Source organism: Nycticebus coucang, chromosome 17 (assembly GCF_027406575.1).
Source record: "Nycticebus coucang isolate mNycCou1 chromosome 17, mNycCou1.pri, whole genome shotgun sequence".
Taxonomy (NCBI): domain Eukaryota; kingdom Metazoa; phylum Chordata; class Mammalia; order Primates; family Lorisidae; genus Nycticebus; species Nycticebus coucang.
The window spans coordinates 58,577,470-58,595,889 of NC_069796.1; positions in this window are offsets into that span (position 1 = coordinate 58,577,470).

Consider the following 18,420-nt stretch of genomic DNA (forward strand, 5'->3'; position numbering starts at 1 on the left):
TAGGACCCAGCTTTGGCTTCTGGAGCTGCGAAGCTACTGAAGCCGTGGACTGGCTTTGGCTGCTGAAACTGCGGGAACCAGCTACAGGAGATAGAGCCAGGAGCCCGCCAACGAAAGTGCTAACTCAGCACCGCTCCCCTTATGGCCGATTGCAGTTGCCAGTTTGCAGGGGAACCTGGGAACAGAGTGGAGGGACTTAGGAAGCGTGGACACCTGCACTGAGTGGGAAAGTCGGTCGCAAGTGCTGTCTGGAAAACAACAGCCAAGGTTGCACAATTCTTATGCCACAATCTTTTACGGAAACTCCAAAATGGCGATCGGCCATGGAAGGTGGTTACCATGGTAACAATATAAACTGTAAATCAGGTATAAGTATTGGAACCACTCACAGCGCCACCTGGTGTCCAGAAAGTATATCACAGTATGAATATATTCCTATGAAAGTTGATGCCTACAGCAGACATATAGATATTTATAGGTATATTTCTACGCATAAGAATACTTTTGGAGTTGATGCCTTTTTTTTGTTTTGTTTTGATTTTGGTTTTCGTGGGTTTTATTTATTTATTTTTTTTTTGTCTTTTTTCCTCACCATTTTCTTAGAGGAGATTTCAATAATTTTTTATTATTACTTTTTATATAGATATATCTTTTATTTCTTTGTCTTCTAATTTTAATTTCTTCTTTATTCTCATTTAACATTCCTTCTAACACCACTTTTTTCTCTCTTTTTTTTTCCTTTCTTTCAATTATTTTACAATTATCACTATTTTTATTGCAGTTGTTCTTATATTGCTGTTGTCGTGGCTGTTGCCTGTATGTCTGTGTGTCTCCGTCTGTCACTGTATCTATGGGCCCATGTGCCTGGTAACCTTTGTGTCTGTTTATTTGTTCATTTGGTCTCAATGAGCTTGGTGTTATGACCTGCAACTCTGAGCTCCTAACACTCCCCTCCACTCTCACTCTGTGATCTGGAGACCTGCCCCCCCAAGAGTCCAGATTCTTGGGTGAACTCTCGAGAGGTGTAGACAGGACCTGGACTGCAGCTGGTCAGTGCTGACTCTGTAGCAAAGGAGCGAGAAGACGATGGTTGGCTGAGAGGGAATAACACTGGAGCGGTGGTGCCCCGAGGTGCAGAGCAACAGCTGTCTTCAGCAATAACAAGGCCCACCCCCAGATAACCCATAGCCTCTCCTCCTGTCTTCCTGGGCAACCAGATGAGGCCGAGCATCTTCTCAGGTGGCAACCACCATGGAACAGACCTGGGACTGAAACACAGGCCCTGTGAGTAAAGGGTTTTCCTGAGACGATACTGACCTGGGTGGAACACGGGGACTAGAAAACACACCCGCAGAGCAGGGAAATTCCCAGGGTGGGGCTGATCCAGAGGACCGCTCTACTGAGCCTAAGATGCACCTGGCCCTTAGGGGATCACCAGCCTATAGACAAAGGAGGCCAAGAGGCTACAGCCATAAACTGATTGTGCTGCGAATACAAACCCGCAGGACTAAAGACAGGGCCTGAGGCACAGGGTCTGGGAACTCAAATCAGCCTCTCCTCTGCAGAGTAATCTGGCAAGGTCAGAAACAAACTCCCACAGAGTTGTTCCCTTCACCCAGTAACATAAACTAAGGGTGGGGCTGGAACTGAGTGAACACCTCCAGCCTCCATCAAGTGCCTGAGGTTGACAGGCCACACCACCCCCTGCTGGATAAAGACAGAGAATAGCAGCCTAGTCGAGCAGACACAGACTACCCTGTGATTTAGGCAGGTGCAAACCCCTGGAGTATCTGCTTACTGCAGACAACTGACTGGGTCACATCCCTGTGGGGCTAGCAGCGACTGGGTGTGACAGAGCTGCAAGGTGGGGAAGGAGGCATCAATCTTCCCAGACTTATCTATTTACTGGTGGCTCTTCCTGACTCCACGCAGCACTGGAGCAAGCCATTTTAGAGCAGTCAACAGACCCCTGTGATCTAGTTCCCAGGGACCTCTTGAACTCTCCCACCTGAGGCAGCTGCTGACTGAGACAATTGACGTGGACCTTTTAAACTGAGTCACTCACCTAGGGACTATCCAGGTGGTGCCCTGGGTGTGTGGTTGTAGAAAGGTTTGATTTTCCTTTTCCATTTGTTGCCCGTGGTGGGTGGGGTGACTTAATTGCTGGTATTTCTCCACAGCTGAGACTTCAACCCAGAGTAACTGTTTCACTAGGGTCACATAGAAACAAGCTGAAAAAAGACAGAACCACTTAGCCACTCTACAGCAAACAGGGCCCCAGTTTCTCAGGCCACAGCACTGTACGGGTCCTCAACAAAACACCAGAGGAAAATCAAAGGGAGTAAAACAATCATGGGGTGGAATCAGTGGAAAAACTCTGGTAACATGAATAACCAGAATAGATCAAACCCCCCCCCCCAAGAAAAGATACGGCAGATGTAATTGAAGATCCCATTCACAAACAACTGGCTGAGATGTCAGAAATTGAATTTAGAATATGGATGGCAAACAAGATTAACAAAATGGAATTAGGAATTTGAGGAGAAATTCAAAAGCTGTCTCAAGAATTTAACAAATTTAAAGACAAAACCACCAAAGACTTAGACACACTGAAACAAGAATTTGTAGCCCTCAAAGATATGAAAAATACAGTAGAATCGCTTAGCAACAGAATGGACCAAGCAGAAGAAAGGATCTTCGACATCGAAGATAAAGCCTTTGAACGCTCCCAAACTCTCAAAGAGGAAGAGAAATGAAGAGCAAAAATGGATCACTCACTCAGAGAGCACTGGGATAACTCGAAGAAGGCAAATATCCGTCTCATAGGAATTCCTGAAACAGATGAAGTGGCCTCACTGGGCACTGAGGCCCTTCTGCATGAAATTATGAAAGAGAATTTTCCAGACATGCCTAGAGAAACTGAAATTCAGATAGCAGATAGCTTCAGAACCCCAGCACGACTCAACCCCAATAAGACATCCCCCAGGTATATCATAATTAACTTCACTAAAGTTAATATGAAGGAGAAAATTCTCAAAGCGGCCAGGCGAAAGAAATCTATTACCTTCAAAGGGAAGAACATTAGAATGACTGCAGATCTCTCTGCTGAAACTTTTCAAGCCAGAAGAGGGTGGTCATCAATGTTTAATCTCCTCAAGCAAAATAACTTTCAACCCTGGATCTTGTACCCAGCTAAACTGAGTTTCATTTATGACAGAGAAATTAAATACTTTAATGACATACATATGCTAAAGAAATTTGCCATAACCAAACCAGCTCTTCAGGATATTCTCAGACGTATCCTCCATAATAAACAACCCAATCCTCTACTACAAAAGTAAACTCACTCAGAAATTTCTGATCAAACTCCAACTTCCACAATGGCAAAAGGATTAAAAATGCCCACTGGACTTTCGAAAAACTCAATACCCCAAATTTCACCAAACTTATCAATACTCTCCATTAATGTGAATGGCTTAAACTGCCCTCTAAAGAGACATAGGTTAGCTGCATGGATACAAAAACTCAGGACAGACATTTGTTGCATATAAGAGTCACATCTTAACTTAAAAGACAAATACAGACTCAGGGTGAAAGGATGGTCATCCATATTTCAGGCAAATGGTAACCAGAAAAAAGCAGGAGTTGCAATTTTATTTGTGGATACAATAGGCTTTAAACCAACAAAAGTAAGGAAGGACAAAAATGGTCACTTCATATTTGTTAAGGGTAAGACTCAATATGATGAGATTTCAGTTATTAATATCTATGCACTCAACCAGAATGCACCTCAATTTATAAGAGAAACTCTAACAGACATGAGCAACTTGATTTCCTCCAACTCTATAATAGTCAGAGATTTTACACTCCTTTGGCACTGATGGATCGATCCTGCAACAAAAAGCTGAGTAAAGAAATTCTAGATTTAAATCTAACCATCCAGCATTTAGATTTAGCAGACATCTACAGAACATTTCATCCCAACAAAACTGAATACACATACTTCTCATCAGGCCATGGAACTTACTCCAGAATTGATCACATCTTAGGTCACAAGTCTAACCTCAGTAAATTTATTGGAATAGAAATTATTCCATGCATCTTCTTGGACCATCATGGAATAAAACTTGAGATGAATACAACAGGAATCTGCATACACATACAAAAACATGGAAGTTAAATAACCTTATGTTGAATGATAGCTGGGTCAGAGATGAGATCAAGAAGGAAATTGCCATATTTCTGGAACAAAACGACAATGAAGACACAAACTATCAGAACCTCGGGGACACCGCAAAGGTAGTTCTAAGAGGGAAATTTATAGCACTGCAAGCCTTCCTCAGGAGAACAGAAAGAGAGGAAGTAAGCAACTTAATGGGACATCTCAACAGACTGGAAATGGAAGAACACTCCAACCCCAAATCCAGTAGAAGAAAAGAAATAACCAAAATCAGAGCAGAACTAAATGAAATTGAAAACAAAAGAATAATACAGCAGATCAGTAAATCAAAAAGCTGTTTTTTTGAAAAGGTCAACAAAATAGATAAACCTTTGGCCAACCTAATCAGGAAAAAAAAGAGTAAAATCTCTAATCTCATCAATCAGGAACAACAAAGACGAAATAACCAGAGACTCCTCAGAAATCCAAAAAATCCTTAATGAATATTACAAGAAACTTTACTCTCAGAAATACGAAAATCTGAAGGAAATTGACCGTTACTTGGAAGCACGTCACCTTCCAAAACTTAACCAAAATCAAGTGGAAATGTTGAACAGGCCCATATCATGTTCGGAAATAACATCAACCATACAAAATCTCCCCAAAAAGAAAATCCCGCGACCAGATGGTTTTACGTCAGAATTCTACCAAACCTTTAAAGAGGAATTAGTACCTATATTACTCAACCTGTTCCAAAAGGTAGAAAAAGAAGAAAGACTACTCAACACGTTCTATGAAGCAAATATCACCCTGATCCCCAAACCAGGAAAAGACCCAACAAGAAAATAAAATTATAGACCAATATCACTAATGAATATAGATGCAAAAATATTCAACAAGATTCTAACAAACAGAATCCAGCAACATATCAAACAAATCATACATCATGACCAAGTCGGTTTTATCCCAGGATCTCAAGGCTGGTTCAATATACTGGTAAATCTATAAATGTAATTCAGTACATAAACAAATTAAAAAACAAAGACCATATGATTCTCTCAATCGATGCAGAAAAAGCTTTTGATAACATCCAATATCCCTTCATGATCAGAACACTTAAGAAAATCGGTATAGAAGGGACATTTCTTAAACTGATAGAGACCATCTACAGCAAACCCACAGCCAATATCATATTGAATGGAGTTAAATTGGAATCATTTCCACTCAGATCAGGAACCAGACAAGGCTGCCCATTGTCTCCATTGCTTTTTAACATTGTAATGGAAGTTTTAGCCACCACAATTAGGGAAGAAAAGGCAATCAAGGGTATCCACATAGGGTCAGAAGAGATCAAACTTTCACTCTTCACAGATGATATGATTGTATATCTGGAAAACGCTAGGGACTCTACTACAAAACTCTTAGAAGTGATCAAGGAATACAGCAGTGTCTCAGGTTACAAAATCAACATTCATAAACCGGTAGCCTTTATATATACCAAAAACAGTCAGGTTGAGAAAACAATTAAGGACTCTATTCCATTCACACTAGTGCCAAAGAAGATGAAATACTTGGGAGTTTATCTAATAAAGGACGTGAAAGATCTATATAAAGAGAACTATGAAACTCTAAGAAAAGAGATAGCTGAGAATGTTAACAAATGGAAAAATATACCATGCTCATGGTTGGGAAGAATCAACATTGTTACAATGTCCATACTACCCAAAGCAATATATAATTTCAATGCAATCCCCATTAAAGTTCCACTGTCGTACTTTAAAGATCTTCAAAAAACAGTACTTCGTTTTATATGGAATCAGAAAAAACCTCAAATAGCCAAGACATTACTCAAAAATAAAAACAGAGCAGGAGGGCGGCGCCTGTGGCTCAGTGAGCAGGGCGCCGGCCCCATATGCTGAGGGTGGCGGGTTCAAACCCAGACCTGGCCAAACTGCAACAGAAAAATAGCCGGGCGTTGTGGCGGGCGCCTGTAGTCCCAGCTGCTCGGGAGGCTGAGGCAAGAGAATCCCGTAAGCCCAAGAGTTAGAGCTTGCTGTGAGCCGCGTGACACCACAGCAGTTTACCCGAGGGCGGTACAGTGAGACTCTGTCTCTACAAAAAAAAAAAAAACACAGCAGGAGGAATCACGCTACCAGACTTCAGACTATACTACAAATCGATAGTGATCAAAACAGCATGGTACTGGCACAAAAACAGAGAAGTAGATGTCTGGAACAGAATAGAGAACCAAGAGATGAATCCAGCTAATTACCGTTATTTAATCTTTGACAAGCCAATTAAAAACATTCAGTGGGGAAAAGATTCCCTATTTAACAAATGGTGCTGGGTGAACTGGCTGGTAACCTGTAGAAGACTGAAACTGGACCCACACCTCTCACCATTAACTAAGATAGACTCTCACTGGATTAAAGATTTAAACCTAAGACATGAAACTATAAAAATACTAGAAGAGAGTGCAGGGAAAACCCTTGAAGAAATTGGGTTGGGCGAGTTTTTTATGAGAAGGACCCCCCGGGCAATTGAAGCTGCTTCAAAAATACACTATTGGGACTTGATCAAACTAAAAAGCTTCTGCACAGCCAAGAACACAGCAAGGAAAGCAAGCAAACAGCCCTCAGAATGGGAAAAGATATTTGCAGGTTATGACTCCAACAAAGGTTTAATAACCAGAATCCACAGAGAACTCAAACACACTGGCAAGAAAAGAACAAGGGATCCCATCGCAGGCTGGGCAAGGGACTTGAAGATAAACTTCTCTGAAGAAGACAGACGCACGGCCTTCAGACATATGAAAAAATGCTCATCATCTTTAATCATCAGAGAAATGCAAATCAAAACTACTTTGAGATATCATCTAACTGCAGTGAGACTAGCCTATATCACAAAATCCCAAGACCAGAGATGTTGGCATGTATGTGGAGAAAAGCGAACACTTTTGCACTGCTGGTGGGAATGCAAATTAATACATTCCTTTTGGAAAGAGATATGGAGAACACTTAGAGATCTAAAAATAGATCTGCCATTCAATCCTGTAATCCCTCTACTGGGCATATACCCAGAAGACCAAAATTCACATCATAACAAAGATATTTGTATCAGAATATTTATTGCAGCCCTATTCATAATTGCCTAAGTCATGGAAAAAGCCCAAGTGTCCATTGATCCATGAATGGATTAATAAATTGTGGTATATGTACACCATGGAATATAATGCAGCCTTAAAGAAAGATGGAGACTTTACCTCTTTCATGTTTACATGGATGGAGCTGGAACATATTCTTCTTAGTAAAGTATCTCAAGAATGGAAGAAAAAGTACCCAACGTACTCACCCTTATTATGAAACTAATGTAGGACCTTCACATGAAAGCTATAACCAGTTACAACTTAAGAATAGGGAGAAGGGGGAAAGGGAAGGGAGGGAGGGGGGAGGTAGGTGGAGGGGGGAGGATTAATGGGATTACACCTGTGGTGCATCTTACAAGAGTGTATGTGAATCCTAGTAAATGTCGAATGTAAAGGTCTTAGCAAAATAACTAAGAAAATGCCACAAAAGCTATGTTAACTAGTGTGATGAAAATGTGTCAAACGGTCTATGAACCAAGTGTATGGTGCCCCATGATCATACTAATGTACACAGCTATCATTTAATAAAAAAATAAAAAATATTAAAAAAATAAATAAATAAATAAATTTTTTATAGAAGCATCTATAACACTGATGGGCTAAGAATAGCTAAAACAATTTTAAAGAGTAATAATGCAGGAGATCACTAACTAACAAGATAACAAGAGTTATTATGACACTATAACAAGTGCATATTATGATTTAAATAGTGCTATTACTGAAAGAGAGATAGGCAGTGATCTGTGCAACAGAACAGAAATCCCTAGAAACAGATACATATATAAATGAAAAATTAGAAATAACATAAATGGCACTACAAATTGGTGAAGAAAGCTGATGGATTTAATAGATAATATTGGGAAATCTGTTTCCTGTATGGAAAAGAAAAATCAAATTAGATTCACACCTCAGGAGATTAATTGAAATAAATTTTAAGTAGATAAAGATCTAAACAGGAACAGTAAACTTTACAACATTTAGTAGAAACTATAAGAATATGATTTTTTAAGACATGATAAAAAGAATTTCTTAGATAATACTAAAGGAAACAAGTTACAAATTTGATTACTTAAAAAATTTAAGTTTCTGTACAACAACCACTACCATAAATAAAGTAAAATGACATGCCAAGGCTGAAAAGAGATATTAAAAACTATTTACTTGGTTCAGTGCCCATAGCTCAGTGGTTAGGGCGCCAGCCACATACACTCAGTCAGGCAGGTTCAAACCCTGCCCAGGCCTGCTAAACAACAATGACAACTGCAACAAACAAATAACCAGAGGTTGTGGCCAGTGCCTGCAGTCCCAGCTACTTGGGAGGCTGAGGCAAGAGAATCAGAGTTAAGTCCAGGAGTTTCAGGTTGCTGTGAGCTGTGACATCACAGTACTCTACCAAGGGGGACATAATGAGACTCTGTCGCAAAAAAAAAAAAAAAGGCATTTACTAAAACAAAGAACTAATATCAAGAATATACAAACAATTCTACAAATTCAATAGTAAGGGATACACAACCCAACAGAAAGCAAAAAGAAGGTGGGCAGACGTCATTCGCTGAAGAGGAAATGGTAAAGACTAATAAACGTATGACTAGGGCGGCACCCATAGCTCTGTGGGTAGGGCGCTGGCCACATACACCAAGGCTGGCAAGTTCGAACCAGGCGTAAGCCAGCTAAAACAACGACAACTGCAACAACAACCAAAAAAATAGCCAGATGTTGTGGTGGGCACCTGTAGTCTCAGCTACTTGGGAGATTGAGGCAAGATAATGGCTTAAACCCAAGAGTTTGAGGTTGCTGTGAGCTGTGGTGCCACAGCAATCTACCAAGTGTGACATAGTGAGACTCCGTCTCAAAAAAAAAAAAAGTATGACTAAATGTTCCACCATGCTACTAAAAAAAAAAGGAAATTCTGATTAAATTTACAAAAAATAGTTTTGCATATACCTCAGATCAGTTGGAAATAAAAAAAAAAAACTCATCATAAGCAATGTAGACATTGGTTGAAGGATATACTGTCCATCAAAGGAATAATGAGTAAATAAATAGTGCTGGAAAAATCACAAGGGGGTTTCATCCTAGGTCTGTTTGCCCATTACACAAAAATCCAATTATTAAGATGAAGATTGCCAGGAAAGGAAGGAATTTTTAATATAAAAAACATCTTGTTAAGAGACTGGGAGAAGTTGCCCCAAATCCATCTCTCTGACTATCTGAGATTATGAACTATTAAAGGAGGGGCCATATGCCTTGGGGAAGGTCATGATGTACCTAACAATGGGCTCTGCGCTTTTGGAGGAGGTTGTGGGGGATGGTTAGTAGTCAGGAAGTCTGCCCAGGGGCCTTTAGAATCTCAGCGTCTTTGTCTTGCAAAAAATCCATCATTTCTTGGAAACAATTCAAAAGTTCAAGTAATTAGTTAAGGAAAAGAATTATTAAAAACTGTATGCAGTCACTGAAATTTGTTCTTGGGGCCAGTTATAGTTGTGTTTTTGTAACAGAGCCAAAGTCCTGAAAGCAAGCAAAAACATTTTACAAGTGGTCTCTTTAAAACCCCCTCACCCTTTTTTGAAATTAAAACATGTATTCTTCCCTGAGCTCAGTAATCAGAAGGTCCAGGGAGCATTCTTTTTATTTTTTTTTTCTTGTACTACAGGAGATGGCCCAACAGAATGGCCCAGGCAGAAGTCCCAATATTATTTTTGCTGGACATGAGGTCAAACAGGACCATCAACTATAGTTAAACAACAAAAGCCTGAAGCTGACCCACCCCTTTAAAGCTCTTTATTTCTGCTTAAATTAGGATTATGGTATTTTAAGATGAGAGCCTGACAATCTCCTCGTTTGTTGGCAAATTAATAAACTTCTCTTTCCTTCTACTCAAACCACTTGTAATTGTTCTTCATTTGGCTACAGGGACAAGTACTCAAGTTTTGGTAACATTTTTATACAAAAAAGGATAGTATTCAGAAATTATAATGGCAGACTCCAAGTTGAATAGGCCAAATTGGAACAATCCTCAAAACATCATGATGAGTTAGAAAATAAGAATTAAGGGCCAGTCAGGGTGATTCAGACCTGTAATCCTAGCAATTGGAAAGGCTGAGATAGAAAGATCACATGAACCTGGAAGTTTGAGGCTGCAGTGAGCTATGATGATGCCACTGCACTCTGGCCCTGGTGACAGAGTGAATGAGACACTGTCTCAACAACAAAACAAAATGAAAAAAACAAGAATAATATATATAATATACTTAAAATTAAAATTTTAAATACAGAAAAAATATTAGTTATCATTTATGAATATCTGCATGTGTTTAAACAAGTATAAAAATATGCATAGAATTCTCACCAAGTTTAGAATTATACTTCTGAGGAAGTATATAAACTGAGCTTGGAATGTTCTGTTTTTTAAATTTTATATTAATATAAGGGTACATATGATTAAGTTACATTGTTTGCATTTGTGAGATAAAACCCAAGTCGTAGCTGAATGTTTTAGCCAGAAGTGTGCCATGTACCTGCACATTATACCTACTAGGTGGAAACTTACTGACTCTCCCTCTCTGTGCCTCCTTATTGAATTTAATTGTGTTTTTCTCTCATGTGGTCCTGGCTTGATTCTTTATAGATTCTGGTTATTAACCCTCTGTCACATTTGTAACATGAAATATCTTCTCCTGTTCTGACAGTTGTCTAGTAATTTTTAATCTACTAGTTTCAACTTTGTATTGAGTATATGGAAATCTTGATTTTCCATTCTTGAGATACCTTACTTAGGAGAATGTTCTCCAAATTCTTATGGGTAAATACAAAAAATACAAAATTTCTTATCATATTTATGGCTGAATAGTAGTCCATAGTACCATAGTATATATAGTATAAATATATATATAATATATATCACATTGTATTAAACCATTCATGGATTAATGAGCACTTGGGTTATTTCCACATCTCTGCAATTGTGAATTGAACTGCTATACAAATTCAAGTGCAAATGTCCTTATGGTAAAATACTTCCTTTTACCATACTTCTGAGTAAATGTCTAGTAATGGAATTATGAGATCAAATGGAAGATCCACTTTTAGTTCCTTGAGTAGTCTCCATACTTCTTTCCAAAAAGGCAATACTAGTTGGCAGTCCTACCAAAAGTGCATAAGTATTCCCTCTCTCTGCTCTCCTGCCAGCATCTGCAGCTTTGGGACCTGGTGATGTGGGCCCTTCTCATTTGGGTTAGGTAGTATCTCAAAGTAGTTTTGACTAGTATTTGTCTGATAATTAGGGATGACAAGCACTTTTTCATGTATTTCTGGGCCATTTGTCTGTCATCTTAGGAAAAGATTCTATTCTTGTCTTTTTCCCAATGATTGATTAGTGGGATTTTTGCTATGCTCATGTTGACTGGCTTGATTCTTTATAGATTCTGGTTATTAACCCTCTGTCACATTTGTAATATGAAATATCTTCTCCTGTTCTGACAGTTGTCTATTTGCTTTGTTGATTGTGTCTTTAGCTGTGCAGAAACTTTTTAACTTGATCAGGTTCCATTTATTTGTTATTGTTGTTGCTGCAACTGCCAAAAAGGTCTTCTTCATAAATTCTTTCTCTAGGCCAATATCATTAAGAAAGATTTTTCTCCCACACTTTCTTCAAGAGTTTTTATTGTTTTGTGTTTTAGATTTAAATCCTTTATCCAGCATGAATAAGTGGTGAAGATCCAGTTTCAGTCTTTTGCATGTGGCTCACAAGTTCTCCCAGCACCATTTATTAAACAGGTTTCTTTCCCAAGGGCATGCTTTTGCCTAGTTTATCAAAGGTCAGATGGCAATATGAGGCTGGTTTCATCTTTAGGTTCTCAATTTTATTCACAGATCTATGTCTCTATTTTTATGCCAGTACCATGCTGTTTTGATCACTGTAGACTTGTATTACCTGAAGTCTGGTAATGTGATGCCTCCACATTTGTTCTTATTTTGTAGAATTGCATTGACCATTCAGGGTTTTTTCTGATACCATATGAAAGGGAAAATTATTTTTTCAAATTCTTCAAAGTATGAAGTTGGTGTTTCAATGGGGATTGCATTAAATCTACAGCTTGTTTTGGGTAGTATAGGCATTTTAACAATGTTGATTCTTTTCAGCCATGAGCATGGTATATTCTTCCATTAGTAAAGGTCTTCTGCTATTTATTTTCTCAGGGTTTTATAGTTCTCTGCATAGAGATCCTTCCACATCCTTTGTTAGGTATATTCCAAGGTGTTTCATTTTCTCTGAAGCTACTGTGAAGAATATTGTGACTTAGTTTTGATTCTCAGCTTGACTATTCTTGGTATATATAAAGGCTACTGATTTATGGACATTGATTTTATATCCCAAGACATACAGTATTTCTTGAGTATTTCCAGTAGTCTCATGGTTGAGACGTTGGGATTTTCTAAGTATAAGATCATATTATCAGCAAAAAGTGAAAGTTTGACCTCTTCTGTCCCCGTTTGGATCTGCTTGCCATCCTTCTCTTGCCTGATTGCATCGGCTATGATTTCCAAAGTGTCCACAGTGTTGAACAGTAGTGCCCATGGTGGACATTCCTGTCTGGTTCCAGTTCCTAACACAATTCTTGGAATGTATTTGTGTTGCTTGGTTTCTTAAACTTCTTAAACAAAATATCTAAAGTAACAATTACAAAATGTTAAGGCAGTGTTTTTCAACCATTTTTATCTACTGGTATACTTGAACCTATAGTTAAACTTCCATGGTGCACTTAAATTATGCTGATTTAAAAAAAAAAAGGAATAGAAACAAGAACATAATTACTGTTTTTTGAACTTCTTTTTTTTTTTTTTTTTTTTTTTTTGAGACAGAGCCTCAAGCTGCGGCCCTGGGTAGAGTACCATGGCATCACAGCTCACAGCAACCTCCAACTCCTGGGCTCAAGCAATTCTCCTGCCTCTGCTTCCCAAGTAGCTGGGACTACAAGCACCCACCACAATGCCTGGCTATTTTTTTTTTTTTTTGGTTGCAGCCATCATTGTTGTTTGGCAGGCCTGGGCTAGATTCAAACCCACCAGCTCAGGTGTATGTGGCTGGCGCCTTAGCCACTTGAGCCATAGGCACCAAGCCTTTTTTTTTGAACTTCTTTTGAAAATAATTTAATTAATACTCTTCAAAAATTTTCGTGACACACCTAAGATCCTCTAACAGCACTGGTTGAAAGTCACTGTATTAAGGGTTAGTAAATCTGTGAGGGTGTTTTTTACATAAACTTCTGAACTTTATTTTGTTGTATTTTGAGACAGAGTTTCACTCTGTTGCCCAAGCTAAACTGCCATGGTGCCATAGCTCATAGCAAACTCAAAGTTCTAGGCTCAAGCGATCCTCTTATCTCGACCTCCTGAGTAACTGGGACTAAAGGCACCCACCACCACACAGAGATAATTTGTCTATTTGTAGTAGAGACAGGGTCTCACTTTTGTTTAGGCTTGTCTTGAACTCCTGAGTTCATACAATCCATTCACCTTGGCCTCCCAGAGTGCTAGATTACAGGAGTGAGCCACTGCACCTAGCAAAGCTCTGAACTTTACAGAAAAATTTAAAATATTCCACCAAAGTACACTTTTAAAAAAAGTTCCCTCCTGTAACAGTAGCATCTCCATATGCAAGTACCCATGTTAGTGGAAGAAGCAGGACCATCCCACTTCTGAGGCTCCAATCACTACTGAAAATAAATTTCCTGCCTGTCTCAAAGAAACAGACTCAAAATTGATATTATATTGATTTAAGTAATATTTTTAGAATATTTCTTACAGAAATGCATCATGAAATTTATGCTTACTATACATGTATGTCAAGAAAGTTGAGGAAAAAACAAAAACACATGGAGAGAAAGTACCATATTTTGTCCTAATAGTTTTCATGGCAGCTCATCATTGAGAAACTACATCAAAGTGAGCACCAGGGGAATAAATTAGGGTACAACCATACTATGCTGCTTTGTTCAATAATTAAAGTGTTTTCTAAGAGTATGGATGCCATGAAATACTGGCAAATCTTATAATTTTATATATGAAAGTAACTAAAAAACATATAATGCAAAGTTAAAGCAGCAGCATATTTTTTCTTGAGACAGTTTCCCTTTTCACCCAAGCCAGAGTGGAGTGGTATTATCACAGTTCACTGCAATCTGCTCACTGTCCCTGGGCTCAAGTGATCCTCCTGTTTCAGCCTCCTGAGTAACTGGGACTATACTCACATTCTACCATGCCCAACTAATATTTCAATTTTTAGTAGAACCAGTGTCTTGCTCTTGTTCATGCTGGTCGCAAGCTCCTGACCTCAAGCAATCCTCCTGCCTCATCCTTCCAGAATGCTATGATTACAGGTGTGAGCTACCTACCATACCAAGCCTTAGTAGCAGCATTTTAAAAATCATACAGAAATGTCACCAAACCAAACCAGGATCTGCTCACCAGGTGCAGCAAAGCCAGACACTGAAGCCAAGAGTTGCAGTGAGTGCAAAGAGTACAGACAGCTACGGCTTAGAACCTGAACTCCCCTAGGGCTGCCAAGCCAAGGATTTTAAAGGAAGAAGAACATTTCAGGCAAGCAGGCAAAATTGTGAATGAATACATGGCCTGGCTCAAAAAGACAGACTACCCTGAAGGCGGTTGTGGGAGTAAGTAGATTCAGAGATTCTTAGATGGCAGAAAAGAATGTTGAAGTGGGTATGTCCCTCAGGGGGAAATTTGTTAATAGAGCAAAAAACGGAAGTCAGAGGTCAATTCCTCTGTTTCCCCTTATTTTAAAAAACAACTCAGGAACACAGGTCAGGAAGCCATCTTTTAGTTTTTATAGGAAGCAAAAATATCTCTTGAGGCTGGCTCACTTGGAGGGCAAGTGTTCTCATCAGGTTGCCCATTCACTTCTCAAGTCTAACCAGTTGCCCTCAACTTCTGCTGGAGGGACTCCAGATTTTATTTCTGTGCCTGAGACTAGAAGGGCCCATAGCTACAGGCCCTGTATCAAAAACATCAGTGGGCAAAAAGGCCTTATCCCTCAAACTCTTAGTGTCTTTCTCCTCCATATTTCTATACTGTTATATACTTTCCCAAACTTTTCAAATGTGTATTTATTCTTTTTACATTTTGAAATAAATTCATTTATTGAGAAGAGCAATATACCTCTTCTTTAAGATATAAAGAAATTATAGTTTATCAAAGGCACATTTCTCTGGCTTGGAAGTTAACTGCTATTTTTCATTCTGTTTTGACACATGCTGAGTAGGCTTAAAGTTTTAATCTTGATTTAAAAAGTAAGATATTCTGCTTATTTATTCAGATGTTAGAATGCACAGCCTGTGGCATCACTCTCTGTTCTGTTAAGGAGAATCATTCTCTCATTTGAACATCATAGAATCTCTCACGAAGCCACCCAGCTGGTCTCTGGAAGCCTGGCAGATGGATATTTTAGTATTAAGAAATCAGTGCTTAGAAATGCTAGAATGTCACACTTATAAGAAGGAAATTCAAACTAAAGAATAGAATTAGATAAAAGTTGTATTTCTTCTTAGCTACCCTCTTAGGAATGTATGGAAAAAGAAAAGAAAGCAAAGAGGAAAAGAGGAAGCAAACAAGCAGAGGGAGAAAGAAGAAGAAAAAAGGGAAGAAACACGAGGAGAGAGAGAAAATCATGATGGAAAACACAAAACAGAAAAAGCCATAGGGGAGGAAGATAATCATGAAGAGATTAGATTAAAGGAAAATGAGTGAGTGAGAGAGGGGAATGCAGGTAACAGACAGAGGAGAAAAGAGAGTAAGGGGTAGAAGCAGATAGCCAGAGAGAGAGAGGAGGAGGTGGTAAGAATAGGGAGAATGAGCAAATAGTGAACTCAACACCTTCCATGGATATTCACCATACGAAAAATAAGATCTGAAACTCTCTTGTGGCATTGCAAGTATAGAACTTTCCAGTCTCATTTCTCCTATTCATATCAGCCCATGTGTCCACTTGAGTTTTCTGGATGCACTCTGACCTCTTTTACTTGGCTGGCTTTGTCACATACTACATATATATCCTCATTTTGGAAAGTTCTCCCTCACACCTTTTCCCTTGAATATATGAGCCATACTTCAGTACAAAGTTTAAACACACCACCTCCAAGAAGCTTTTTGAGATATCCTAGTTGAAATTAATTCCTTCCCTCAAGATTACTTGGTACTATTACTTTATTATGGCAGTTATTTGCCCTTTAGGCCTCCTTAGTTCCTAAGGACCAGGAGAACAGGAACTGTGTCTCAGGCATCATCTTTCGAGCTCCTTTCACTGAGTTCTAAGTTCTAAGTGTTTCACATGTAGAAGCCACCCAATACACATTGACTACATTCACTTGGATTTAAATTTTTACCTCAGTAGCTGATAATATTGCCAAATAGCGACTCTCTTAAAACACACCCAAACACCTGGAAAGATAAACCTGAGTTTCTTCTTACCAGGGAAGGAAGAACCCTACCTTGACAGTCTTCATATCCTCTCAACAGAGGAAAGGCAAATTTGAGTTGTTATTGAGACTTAACATGCACTTTTAAGCAGGCCTTTCAATGTGGGAAGCTTGATTAGGATTGCACAAGAATTACAATATGGTGGTTTAAGATTGGTGGGCACAGTATGGTAGGAATTTTGAGGGGAAATATTCAAAAAGTCTTTGAGCAGAAACATATTAATGCTTTTCTATTAGAAAGTTGATGGGTCTTCAAATGAACAATGTTATTATTTATAATATTTATCTTCTTGGCCACGCATTTCCTAGAAAAGTGAATTTGTCTTGATGAAGACAGTAGAATAGTAAAGTCATGTTAAAGTGAACAGTAAGCTTGTGGGATGGGAGGGAGATGGCTGGCTTCTTTTCCAACATCAGTAAGAATTTAACAGGGTGGCACCTGTGGCTCAGTGAGTGGGGCGCCGGCCCCATATACCGAGGGTGGTGGGTTCAAACCCGACCCCGTCTGAACTGCAACCAAAAATAACTGGGCATTGTGGTGGGTGCCTATAGTCCCAGCTGCTCAGGAGGCTGAGGCAGGAGAATCGCGGAAGCCCAAGAGCTGGAGGTTGCTGTGAGTCCTGTGACGTCATGGCACTCTACCGAGGGCAGTAAAGTGAGACTCTGTCTCTACAAAAAAAAAAAAAAAAATTAACAGTCATCAAGTGACAGCCCTGTATAGATGGATTTTAGAAGAAAACCAGAAGTAAAACACCCATTATGTCTTTATCGTCTCATCATCCTCTGTTTTCAATTTGCAAATTGCCTGATTCTTGTAAGTGGAACAAGAACAACAAGGGACACATCCTGTAATTTCAACATACCTGCACAGACTCTACTAGGAAATTTAAGTTCAGCCGTTTTTAGAATTTCAAAGATGGTCCTAAGGTTCTGAAATGTTAGAGAGGACAGTAGAGAAGAATGAAGAATGGAAACATGGGGTTTTGCAAGAATGCTAAATAAGAGTACTTTACATACCAGTACTGAATTCCTAGAGAACTGTTGCGAAAAGTTTCTGAGGCAATGCCTGGGCTTAGCAGAAAGAGAGCAATATGACCACTGATGCTTGCCCACAGCCCAAGAAGGGTAGTGGTGGTCCATATTCCAAGTGTTTGCCATTTCTGAATTACTAAGTTGAGGAAAGACCATACTCATTGTTATACTCAGCTCAGATATCTTGTTTGATTTTACTTTCCTTGTATTTCCCATTCTTCTTTGTAAAACCACATCAATTTCAAGAAGCTATTGCATCTTTCTTGCAAAAACCTTTGAGTATAGGCTCTTGAAGTTTCTGTGAAAATACAGGTATTATTTCAGAGCAGTAACATAGTGAAGGAACATTCTTTAAATGAATAGAGAATATAGAGTCTATGAGAATAGACTCAGCTGCCCAGAATTTTGAGAGAATTGAGGTAAATGCCAAGAACATTCTGATTGGTATATAGGACTAAAAATAATACCTTCATGTCCTTTGACCACTGGTTGGCCCACCTTCCTATCTGTGGAACTAGCCAAGAGAATGCTTCCTTAGAGTTTTGTAATCTGATCCTAGAAAAAAATACAGTCTCATACTTCTTGGGTTG